This window comes from Erigeron canadensis, chromosome 1 (assembly GCF_010389155.1).
Source record: "Erigeron canadensis isolate Cc75 chromosome 1, C_canadensis_v1, whole genome shotgun sequence".
Classification (NCBI taxonomy): domain Eukaryota; kingdom Viridiplantae; phylum Streptophyta; class Magnoliopsida; order Asterales; family Asteraceae; genus Erigeron; species Erigeron canadensis.
The window spans coordinates 31,930,635-31,943,978 of record NC_057761.1 but is presented as its reverse complement, the minus strand read 5'-3'; positions in this window follow the sequence as shown (position 1 = coordinate 31,943,978).

Below are 13,344 nucleotides of genomic sequence, written 5' to 3'. Positions count from 1 at the left end.
AGGTTGTATATAATATATAATATAACTAAAAGAGGGGGTTGAAAGTACACTTGACACTGCTAATCCCCCTCCTTTAGCTTAAAACTTCTTCCTTATTAATCCTCCATTTTTTTAATTAATAATAATTCTTAATTCCAAATACCTGTGTGGCCATATACATTGATAGTAGTTTACCAACTTACTAAGTCTGGCCCAATGGGCTCTCTTTTACTTCTCATTCTGACAATCGACTAATTCGTTAATCAAAGTTTTTTAACTTTTATTTGTTTTGTTTACTTGGTATTTTATTATGGTTCTATTATAATTCGTGTTATATAGGTTTTCATGATCGTAATTCATATTACTTATGACTATATTTTGATTTGTGCTATATATAAGAGATATTAATCCTAATACACGTACGATGTACGGTAGCTATATAGATTGTATCGTAAAGAAATTTGAATATGCCGTATACATGATTCATGAGTATGGAATAGATTGTAGTGAAATTAAAACGATGATTGAAGCTATATTATAATAAAAAGTATTGGAAATATAACATACGTTTAGTTAGAGTTTTGAATTTACCTTAAATTTTTACAATCACATCAAAATCGAAAATTGTAAGTATAGTGGATAACGACGACAAATAGCCTTGTGATTTCGATTGTAAACCTAAATTTTTTAAGTCTTCATGTTAATAACTTATTATAGATGCGTTTACAAACATAACGCTTAGTCTTGAATCACCAAAAGCCAAACTCCAAGTTTAGTCTTTTTTCCTTTTACTAATAGAACAAAACGAACACCACCAAGGCACCAATTATGTTTGTTCGAGCTAAACCAAGAATATCCCTTTTTATACTTTGTTTTTCGGATGGAATATCAAACCAACTTTTACTTTCTTGATTTTCTTTTGGTTACGGATATGGAGTTAAAGAGAAACCAAAAGAATATTATATTTAGTAGGATCTGTGGAGATTTATTAGTTTTTTGTTTTAATTGTATACGTATTGTATAAGGAAATAATTATTAAATAGCAAAGAATCTTTAATAATACGAATAGCTGATAAATGAGACACATGTCGCTTAAACAAATTGCCATGTGTCATTTCAAGAATGTATTAATCCCGTTTTAGTATATTGGTAGATACTTTATGTTATTGTTATTAGGGTAAATTACAAGGATGGTACCTGGCGAATACCCCGAATTTCACAATTCATACCTATTTGCACAAAATTACCCGAGGCATGCCCATGGTTTGCAATTTTGCACAATCGACATACCTACCTCTAACGGAGGCGGATGGAACGTTAAGTTGGGTCACGTGCCGCTCAGGTGAAGGGGTAAATTACATCTATATCCTTTTGGCTGGCTTTATTAACGTTATTATCATATTTCTTTTTCTTATTTCTCCCCCAAATCAAAGCTAGGGTTTCTTTTTACCCACTTCGGCTCCCAAATCAAATTACAAGGGTTTCCAATTAACCCCAAAAATCCAATCAAATACAATGGTAATATGTTGGCGTGGAAGAAAAGCCATAGTACGAACTTCATGGACTGATGCTAACCCTGGACAAGGATTTTACTGTTTCCCTCAAAAGGTGAAGTATTTACTTTTATTATTTTATAAGAAATATTGATATACATGACAATATTATAATTGAAATTTTACTTGTTAGTGGATATTACTCCATCCGTCCCAATTTAAATGTCATAGTTTGACATTTTTGGTCTTTTATGGTTAACTTTGACCGTCTAAAATTATATTTGTGCTATGTAATACTTGATGTAATATATATGAATCGATTGAGTTTTCAATGTATTTTATAATGATATAACTTTTGTCAAATATTATAAAACACAAACAATAATAATAATGGTCAAAGTTACGAAGGATTGACTTGGACAGTCAAATTTAGACATTTAAATTGAAACGGAGGGAGTATATACTTTAAGTATTTAAACTAACGTGTCATTATTAGAAATAATGTGGCTAATGACTCATATTTTCAACTAAAATAATACCTACTACTATTTTATATTTATCATTTTTATGATCAAATGGAAATCTTAACTATCAGTTATTACTACCTAGAGCTAGTAATCCAAGTGTGTCAATAATAAATTGAAGTTAGCAAATATTTGGAGTGGTGGTGGTGTAAACTCGACGTCAGAACAAGAAAAGGATTTCATCATGGAACAATTAGCACCATCATATGAAGGATTAATTAATGGGATTATGACACTGGAGTGTAACCAACTATGACTCAATGGTTATGTAATGTAGTGCTTTTCAAATTGGCTATCTGATATAAGTACCTTTCATTTTTGTTCTTTTAATGTATCAGTTGACCTGTTGTACCGGTAGCCGGTAACAATGTTAGTTTTACTTTGGGATTATGACACTAGATAGTAACCAACTATGACTGAATGGTTATGTTATGTAGTGATCTTTAAAACTGGCTATCTGATGTAAGAACCTCTCATTTTTGTACTTTTCATGTACCGGTTGACATGTTGTACGGTCATGGTTACGGTTGTGGGTTATGAACTCCGACGAAATGGATGGTCAATGGTGGATGGTCTTAGACTCTGACAAGGTTGTAGTGGGTGGTCTCGGTCTCATTTTTTCTTCCATTCAAGAGGTGCGGTCATCTCTTCACCGTCTCCAAGTCCGGACACGTGCCACCGCTGATTGCCACCAATAAAATAAACAAATGTCAGCTGCCACCCAGAAAACCACCGTCGTCATTCTCTGTCAAAATCCCCCCTTTTACCCCATTGTAAACCAAAGTTGTTGGATCTTGATTGTGGTGGGGATGGGATGGCCGGATCTTTATGGTTAACAATGATGGGGTGATCATAACACAATCCAATTTAGGGATTAGGGTTCGAGTATGATTATTATTGAATCGTGTTCTGAAATCAATAAATGTATATATGCATCTATCTATATCTAATGTTGATTTGTGTTCAGGATTGACGTTAAACATTTAGTTACAATTTCATATTTGCTCTCCGAAAAAATTGTTGTCACCGAAGATAGTGCCGGAAATTAGCCGGAGAAGATGACTAGAGTATAAAGTCATCAGAGTAACCTGGTAGGATACATCGAGTGAACAAAACAGAGAGGTTCTTACATCAATTTTAACACTTTCGTAGATTACTTCACTCATAGTTGGTTACACTCCGGTGCCTTAATCCGTATTCTTTCTTATATCCAACGTGGCATTACCGGTTACAAATATGATGTTACCCGGTATGATACATTAAAAGAACAAAAATGGAAGTTACTTACATCAGATAGCCAATTTGAAAGGTTACTACATTACATAACCATTGAGTCATAGTTGGTTACATTCCGGTGCCATAATCCCTTAATTAATATACTAATAATCAAGTAACAATTACATTTTTCAATTTCTAGCAAGTGGGTTTTGTGGGTGTGTAAACCTACCGAGAGTTCCATCATAATTTTTAAGGTATGATTCCCAACTTTGTGATTTTGAAATTAGGGTTGTTATAATAATTTTAGGGATTTTAATTGTAATGGTTTAATCAAAGAAATTTTGTAAGTATGTTGAAAGTTTCGATTTAAAAATAGTATCACTATAATGATTTTTTAGATGAACCCTAATTAGTAAGTTTCTTTCATATATTTTCAAGTATCTGGCTAATTGAGTTCAAGCACATGAAGGCTTAAGTATACTTATATTATTAAGATATAATATAAGTAATCATGTGAATGTTATCTATTTATGATAGAGTAATCATGAGAATGTTATGTATTTATGATAGGTCGTCGGATGTATCAAGTGCTAAATGTTTAGTTGCCATAAAAAAGGTGAGTATTTATACATACTTTGTAATCTTGTTGATCGGGTCGAAACCCGAAGAGTAAGTAAGTAAGCTTAGGGCATAGAGAGTAAGTCTCTATGACCCTAAATATGCTAATGAGACTAGTAGGGGTAAGCCCTTACTAGAAAGTATATAGATGATGAGACTAATAGGGGTGAGCCTTTATTAGGAAGTTTAGATAATGAGACTAATAGGGGGTAAGCCTCTATTAAAAAGTTTAGATGACGAGACTAATAGGGGGTGAGCTTCTATTAGAAAGTTGTTTACATTTTATAGGTGCATGTGGTTTAACGCAAAAAGAGAAGATAACTAGTTACCTTGAAGAACTTGCAAATATAATTGTGCTTTGGAAGAAGATATAGTACAAGAAAGGTAGTATGAACATGTTCGATATTTGGGTTTAGAATTCCCTAACCAAGCTCTTCACTACCTTGTTACATTTTGTCAAATATTTTTGGGTATTGAAATTTAGTTCATTGAACTTTTGATTAAAGTGTAAATATGATAGTACCGAGTTTTAGTTTCGAAAGCATTTGACTAATTATATAATCTTGGACGTGAATAATGTTTTACAGGTTTTTGATTTTTAAAATAAGTACTTGTTGTCTATTTACGATATTGGTCATGTCAAAAATTTTAAAATATGTCGTTTTGTATTTGGGTCGTTACAATCCAGCTATGTGTCCTAGTTCGGTTGATATTATACCTGGGTTATTGAGGTCGAAGAATGTGGTTGATTCGAAATTGAAACCTAGTGAGTGTCAAGTTACAAGATTGAAGATGTATTTGGTGATAAGTTGGATATTTTTCTTGTTTTTCATATTTATTGTAACAACTTGAATTGTTTTGGATATTTATCAGTTAATTAACTTTTGTTGTATTTTGTTTAATTGTATGAATGGTATGAATATTCAAATGATGTATCAGTTTTGTTGTATGAATATTCAAGATAGTAAAACTTGTTCAATGGTTAATGAAAAGTTGGCATTACTGCTTTTAATCAAAAAATAGTGTAGCAATTTGTTTCATGTGTATCATCTATAATTTTGTTGCATAAGACACCATTCATGGCAAACATAGCATTAAGGCAAGCATAAAGACTTAACTTGCAATATTACATAGTCTTTGAACAAGCACCATCCAAAGTTACATCAAAAGACTACTAGTCTTTGAACAGACTACATTGTTTGAAACATACCATCCAAAGTTACATCAAAAGAGAACTAGTACATAGAACAAAAATAAAAGTCTTAAACATAAATAAAAGTCTTAAGTTGCAATATTACATGGTCTTATTCAACCACCATTGCATCATCTGGGTGGAGGCCTGGTCCAGGGATAACTTTGGCAAGTCTGTTCCTCGGAATTCGTTGACTTTTGCCTCTGACCTTCTTCACAAGTACTTTTCCACCTTGACTTTTGCCTGCAACTTGACTGGTTCCTGCTACTTGACTACTTGTTGCAAACTGATTGCTTCCACCAACCTCACTGGTTCCATCACCTTGATTGGTTCCACCACCTGTTTGTTGACTTGCAATTCTGACTTTCTTTGCAACTCTGGTTTTCTTTGCAAATTGACCTTGACTCCCACCACCTTGACTAGCACCACCTTGACTAGCTCCACTTTGTTGACTGCTTTCACCAACTCTGCCTTGACTGGATTCACCACCTAGACCTTTACATGTCCTTGAATTATGCCCCTTGTTACCACAATACTTGCATTTTCCAAAATTGATTTTCCTTGACAATTTTCCATCTTTGGCTAAGGGTTCATCCTCATACAATCCTCTTCTTCTCTTTTTTTTTGGGCCTGCCCACTGGATTGTGATGAACCGGAGCTGTTAGCTTTATTGGACAATTGGATTTAGTCTATGTTATTCACTTTATGCGTGTAAGCCTCCTTCAAGTATCCAACCAGTAACTTCTATGTGGCCACTGTTTAGGTATACCCCCCCTGCTTTGTGTGTTTGAATATGGCCCAATTGGTTGCACATTCATGTTTGCAGGGAAGGCCAGTCAATTCCCATTTCCTACAACTACATGTCATATTCTGCACATCTACAACACATTGATCACCCGAAGGTGCACTCACCTGATACTTAACACCACCATTCCAAATAATCTTGCACTCATTTGCTTCTTGCTTTGTTACATTCATTATAGACATTGCTGCTGGTGTTAATGGACCCTTTGAACTATCAATAAACTTCTGAACTAGCATAATTCTTTTCATAAGGTATTCCCTAATGAAATCTACGCATGAAATGATGGGTTTCTCTCTCGCACCTACAAGTTCTTTGTTTAAGCACTCACAAAGATTATTAAGTAACATGTCTGACTTACATTTACCAGAAAAGTGTGACCTGGCCCAATGTTTAGGTTCAATTTTGGCTAACCAGTTGTATGCATCCACATTCAGCTTCTTACAGGATTCCATGGCTGCTGCAAATTGAGGTTTAGTGGTTGTAGTTGCACATCTCCACAAATGGTCTTTGTATGCCCTTCCCCTCCAGTGCAACTTCATGTTCTCATGAATGTGTTTCAAGCAATACCTATGTTCAGCAGCAGGGAACACATTGTTTATTGCTTAAATTAGACCCTGCATGTCAAACAAATTTAATTAACATTTGGGCCACTTGAAACATTAAGTAAAAAACATAAAAAAGATAGATAAATAGTTACCTTTTGTCTGTTTGTAATGAAAGTAAAGTTAGAATTAGCTGCCAAATCAAGATTATCCCCAAGATATTCAAGAAACCATGTCCAGGAATCCCTATTTTCTGCTTCAACCACTGCATATGCAATTGGGTAGATGCCATTATTTGAGTCCACTCCAACAGCTATCAAAACTTGACCTGGGTAAGGACCCTTCATGAAAGCACCATCCAACCCAATCAAATCCCTGCCATATGCTTTGAATCCTGATTTAAGAGATCTTAGACATATGTATATCCTCTTGAACTGTCTTGTTGGGTCAGCTGGGTTATGTGCTCTCTCTACTTCTATTTTCACAGTGTTACCAGGATTTTGTAACCTTAACTCCCCACAATAATCTCTAAGCAATTCATATTGACTAGGATAATCACCCTTGCAGTCTGTGTTTGCTTGTTGTTTAGCCCTAAAAGCCTTCATCCAAGACACACTCACTTGCAACTTCTGCTCAAGTTCTTCTTGAAGTGCCCTTGTTGGAATACCTAGATTCCTATTAATCTGCTCTCTGATTTGTTTTGACATGTACTTAGATGTACAATGCTTTATCTCCCTGGATTGCAAACAAGTGTGTACCCTTAAAGGTCTTTATCATCCATGTTTTTTGCTCAGGCAATTTACTACAATGCAAAACCCAAGGACACTTATTGTTGGAATCTTTACAAGTGGATGACTTAGGGTTATCATTGTCTACTTGGTCCACTGGTTTTTTTCCCTTTGGATTTGGGCCCAAGTGGTTGGTCTTGTGGCCCATTATCAGGCCCAGTACTTGCTGGGACCACTCCCTCACATACTGCCCTCACTCTCCTTTTATCATTAAACACCAACTTAATGCATCTTCTACTCTCAACTAAATATGATTTAATCACCAACTTAATGCATCTTCTACTCTCAACTGAATATGATTTAATTAGTTCTTTCACTTCTCTTGAATCACCAAAAACTTGACTAAGATAAAATGGTGCAATATCACTTGCAACTGACTGTTGTTCCTTTCTCAATTTTTTCAACCTCCTAGCATTAGCCTTATCAATGTCATCACCATCAATATCACTTCCACTCTCAAAATATTCTGTGTTTATTACATGAAGTTCATCATTAGCATCAGGTTCATGCAACTGGTTATTCAATATACCACCACCTAGACCCTATTGAGACAAATTTAAGGTGTAACCAGACATGTCCACATTGACATCAGTGAGTACATTATCAACATCTACAAGCACATCATCATCAGGTTGTTTTTCTTGATCTCTAGCATCCTCATTTTCATCATGACACTCATTTTCTTGCATTTCCTCATCCTCACTTTCTAGTACTAACCTCCTAACCAGTTCTTTGTTTGTCAAGTCTCTAACACTTTTTCTAGCAGTTTGTTAGGTAAGTCTAGGAGAGGCACATGCAGTTTGTTTGGTAAAACTAGGAGAGGCACATGCAGTTTGTTTTGTAAGTCTAGGCATGGCAGCAAGCAACTTATCCATATGATGTTCAATAACAACATTTATGCATTTACAAACCCCTTCAATATATTGAATCATGCTTTCCAAATCTTCATCAGAGTAAATTGGAAGACCTCCCAATGTAAATGAGCAATAAGGTTTAATAAACTCGAAAGACTTAATAGTATCATTACTATAAGCTATTTTGCCCATTATGACTGGCATTTCCTTCAAAGAAAAAGTTTTCAAGTCTACATAAGTGGAGTTACCAGAGCAAGTACATATGAAATTTTCCTCTACAACCGTACCTCCGTAATGAACGTTCAGTGTACACATACTAGGTTTTCCATCTGCAAATATAAAATTAAATAAATTGATTAAATAAATAAATTACTTAAAAAAATTAAAAAAGGTGGGTAACTAGGGTTATGTAACACAAATATTATTTAGAAAAGTATCATATTTACCATATTTCAGCGAGATCGTAATCCGGTGCATTTCTTGGCCGGATTATCCAACCCGACATTGTTTTCTTTCTATGCTTTTTTTTTGTATTTTATTAGGTATGAAATGGGGATTTAGGGTTTTAATCGGGTATATATTGGGAACGAAAATGATAGTGGGGTGAAGGTGGGGCTGCTTTTGTAAGTAAAATACGAATTTACCCCTTCACGTGAGCGACACGTGACCCAACTTAACGTTCCATCCACCTCAGTTAGAGGTAGGTATGTCAATTATGCAAAATTGCAAACCATGGGCATGTCTCGGGTAATTTTGTGCAAATAGGTATGAATTGTGAAATTTGGGGTATTCGCCAGGTACCATCTTTGTAATTTACCCTTGTTATTATTAACATTATTAATTTAGTTTGTTATCCATAAATATTTTTAACGTTGATAAAAAAAAAAGGTTAACTAAATTAAATATTTATTTGGAGTTAATTTTCATACGTTTTCTTTAGGTTTCTTAATTATAGTCTAAAAATTGTTGTTTGTGTTTATCTTAAGTTTTAAAACAAACTACAAAATTCTTATTTCGCTAAAGTTGAAATAAAAAGGGTTAACTGGATTCAATATTCATATGGAGTTAATTTTCATATGTTTTCTTCTTTAATTTTTGTAAGTATAGTCTAAAATTGTTGTTTGTGTTTGTGTTTAGGTATAACAAATTACAATTTTTTTATTTAACTAAAGTTAAAAAAAAATGTTAACTATTCTTCAACTTTTTGCTTAGTTTGAATCGTTTTATGTTTAAATTTTAGGTATTTTAATTTTATTTGGTATCTATTTAATATACTTGAATTTTAATTTTTTAGCTTTGATTAATACTAGTATATATATATAATATATATATATATATAACAATAATAATAAGAATATAATTTTTGGAATAATTAAAAAAATAAAAGATGGGAGTTTTGGACTAAAGGTAGGGGATAAGGGATGTCAAGTCTACCTCAAACTTTCTCTTTTAGTTATATTATAGATAGATGATTATTATTATTATTATTATTATTATTATTATTATTATTATTATTATTATTATTATTATTATTACTTTTATTGAGACTTCAAAAATTTACAAGAAATTAGTGGAGAGCCGCGATACTATCTGGGCTCCCACTCCTCTAGCTATAACAAAATCAATCCTATTAAATATATAAGCAGCCGAACGTGCTCCAACGTCTTGTATTATTATTATTATTATTATTATTATTATTATTATTATTATTTGCTATTGTTAGAGGAGTGAGGGCCTATTTCGGTTTTCTACTAATTTCTTGTAAACTCCTATGAATTTCTAATGAAAGTGTTATTATTATTATTATTATTATTATTATTATTATTATTATTATTATTATTATTATTATTATTATTATTATTATTATTATTAACTTTCTTTTGAGAATTTTAAAGATAATTAATATATGTCTTTCAAAGTTAAAAATACTTGGTTTACCATATTTAATTAGAATTCCTTCTCGATTATTGTTACTATTATATTTAGCCGACTTTATAAAACTTTCAACCAAGTGAAGCTATAACATAACATTCCATATATATATATATATATATATATATATATTACATGTACGCATGATGAAACCTTATTTGATTAATAAAAACTATAAAATATTTAGAAAAAAAGAGAGTTAGATTTAGGCTAAGAAAGAGGATTATGGATGCCAAGTGTACTTCAACCCCGTTTTTTAATTATATTATAGATAGATAGATACATAAAAATAGTTCTATTGAATTTATTGTTGGAAATTTTATGTATCCAAGTTAATAGATATGTTAAAAAGAGTTGAAAGAATAATTAACTAATGTGAGTGTGTCCCACATTGGTAGAAGAATAAACATTAAGTATGTTTATAAGGAGGAGTGTTGGAGGAATTATAATTCCTTATAAGGGGCTACACCCCAAGTGAGCTAGGAGGGTGCGAAGCACCCGACGCGCCCGGGACCGGGGGCGTGGGCGATGAGGCGTAATGTGGCGCACTTTGCACTTAGCACGCTATTAAGCCGTCTTTATTTTTGGCTAGTTCGGTGTGGCTCGGTTATGGCTTACATGGCTCAATTATGGCTAAGTGTGATGGCTCAAGTGTTAGTGGTTGTGGCTTAAGTGGGATCCTTTGTTCTTGGTTTAACACCTGGAACAACACTTGCATTAGTTCAGCAAGTGACATCTGTTTTAATGTGTTGTTAACCTTCTAATGTTAACAGGTGTTTCCCACTTAACAAAATCTAATTTATATATGTTTTGTAACCGATCAGAGTGACAATAACAAGAACACTAACACTTTCTCCATCCTGGATCATCAACAATTCTCTTTCTCTTTCACTCCACTTCAAGAAGTTCTTGAAGGTAAATTATGGGTTGTGGTTGACTCCGGCAGTACTAACTGCTTTGGCTGTTGTACCCTGGGAAACTGTCGGGTTCACTTGGGTGGCCCGAAATCAGTTTTAAGGGACCTTGGTTTAACCATATCCTTAGCCCGTTTTTGCCTTTCTTTCTGTTTCTGTTTTACTCTTTATTTTGCTTTCTTGTAATGTTTTGTACTACTTCCTTTACTTGTAATTTTGTTGTTGTAATTCGAATGTATCTTCAATAAATTGTTGTTTTCTTGAATGGTGTTCTAACATTTATTCAAGAAAATGGGTGCATGTGAGAGTTTTTAAAATTAAATTAGATATGTATGTTATTATCATTTGAGATTTAAGGAGAAGATATATGATTACTTTACTAAAATAATAAAATCTACTTGTAAATGAACCGTACGTCCCCTAAAGTTCTGTTGTTTGTTAAAAAGTTTCGTGTGAGGCATCCGGAAGGAGCGGAATCTTTTTTGTTAAACTTCCCATCTATTTAGCATACAAAATTTCAGCCCTATATACATGCAGCCGAAATATATACTCAGTCATCTAGTTTTACTATTATAAATTTGAAACCATATTTTTCTTATTTCAAATTAACAAGTTTTTTCAAACGACTTTGAATTTACAATTTGTCGAATGCATTGTTATTTTGAAATGCAATGCATATAATTCTATGATCTTGTGGACATGTATATATAATGCTTAAGCTGCGATTACAAGTTCAATAATTATATATTTGAATATTTCTTACTTGGAGCTATAATGGGGTGCATCTACTCGAAAGGGGTTGCTGCCAACGGGCATGACGAACTGGAACAACCAAACGAATTAGGAAAACGGTTGTTGGATACTTCAAGAATAGACGATGATGTCGTGGCGGACGTTGATAGTGTTAATGATTTTCAACTTTTATCACAATGTAGTAAAGAAAACGTAGCATGTTCGCAGTTAGATTCCAAGGGATACGGTAATCTGTACAGTGACAATTGTCTATCTCATGGCCAAGAGAGTGTAATGCTGAGAGCCCTTGGAGTCTCGGAAAATCAAATTACATCGGTTAGGTTTGAAAAGAAGCCTCGGAGAGAACGAGAGGAAATATTGATATATCTTTATTTGAATTGGCAGGTTCTCCAACAATACTCTTCAGTCATTGAAGCAATAAAAGAGACCAAATTTGTAAAAGGTGGTGCTAAGCGATCCGGAAAATTATATAAACCTAAGGAGTTGTTTGATCCCGGTGATGAAATATTGAAATCAGTTTTTTCTGGTGTGGTTCGAAAGTTTCCTGGAAAAAGGTTTGTTTCAGACGGATGGCTCAAAATACTAAGAAAAACAGGGCTTCAGAACGCGAATGACGCTGATGCTATTATTCAGTGTGCCAAAAGGGTAGAGTTGCTTGGAGCCGAAAGTATGAAGCCTTTAAAACGTGTTAAAGATAATAAGGAGTGCTACTCTTTAAACACGAAAGCTGAAGTTTCGTTAGAAATTTGGTCCTTGGCTAAAACTCTTGTCTGTGGGATAATAAAGAATTTTGATGTTCTCAATAATGGCAACAATTTCTGCAATATCCTTAGCGAGATTGCGTGCATTCCTGCAGGAGAAGGCTTCCCATATGAAAATGGAAAGGAAGGTGGTAGACGAGTGCTTTGTTCGTACAGTGAAGCCATCTTGTTGAAAGATTGGCCACTTGCATGGAGTGCTGCTCCCATTATTTACGGAGAAAAATTGGTTCCACCGGAACACTCTTGGGGAGCTCTTCAGTTGAAGAGCCCTCCACCTTTTACTACGGTTTTAAGCACCTTGAGGTTATGAACTTTTCTTTCGTATTAATGTATTAAGAAAGCTGATGATTATTTCGTATTAATATACATGTCTCTAGTTGGTTAATGTATTAAGAAAGCTAATGATCATTTTAGGATGCATTTCATACTAATTCGAGTCTATTAACTTACGAGGAAGCTACATTTGAGGTACTTCAGTATCTAGACAGAATTTGGGATACTTTATCTCCCACGGGTATGTTCTGATTATTATATACTAATTCAAAAATCAAAATGATCATGATTGTTAATTTGACGAATTTTTAATTAAAGTAAGAATGATTAAGGAGAATAAATTCATTATCATAACAAAGAGAAAATTTATTAGTTAGACACATAACATATTGATAATTATATAATTTTTTTTTCTCATCAGATATTGCGGGGTTGGAGGAAATAGCATTCATTCCAGCTGCTAATTCGACATTTTTGGTGAACCCTTTTTGTTTAATTTCCTGTCTCGCTATAGAAGTTTGCCCAATTGCATTTGAACTTCCATCACTATACCTGCCATTTGTGAAGATCCTGAAAGATATGAAGCTTCAGGAGAGGCCGTCTATATCTCATGCGGTGTCTATTCTTTCAAATCTTCATAAGTATTATCGTGATCAGCGTCTATGTCCAAATGATGTACGTGCAGTGATAGAAATTCT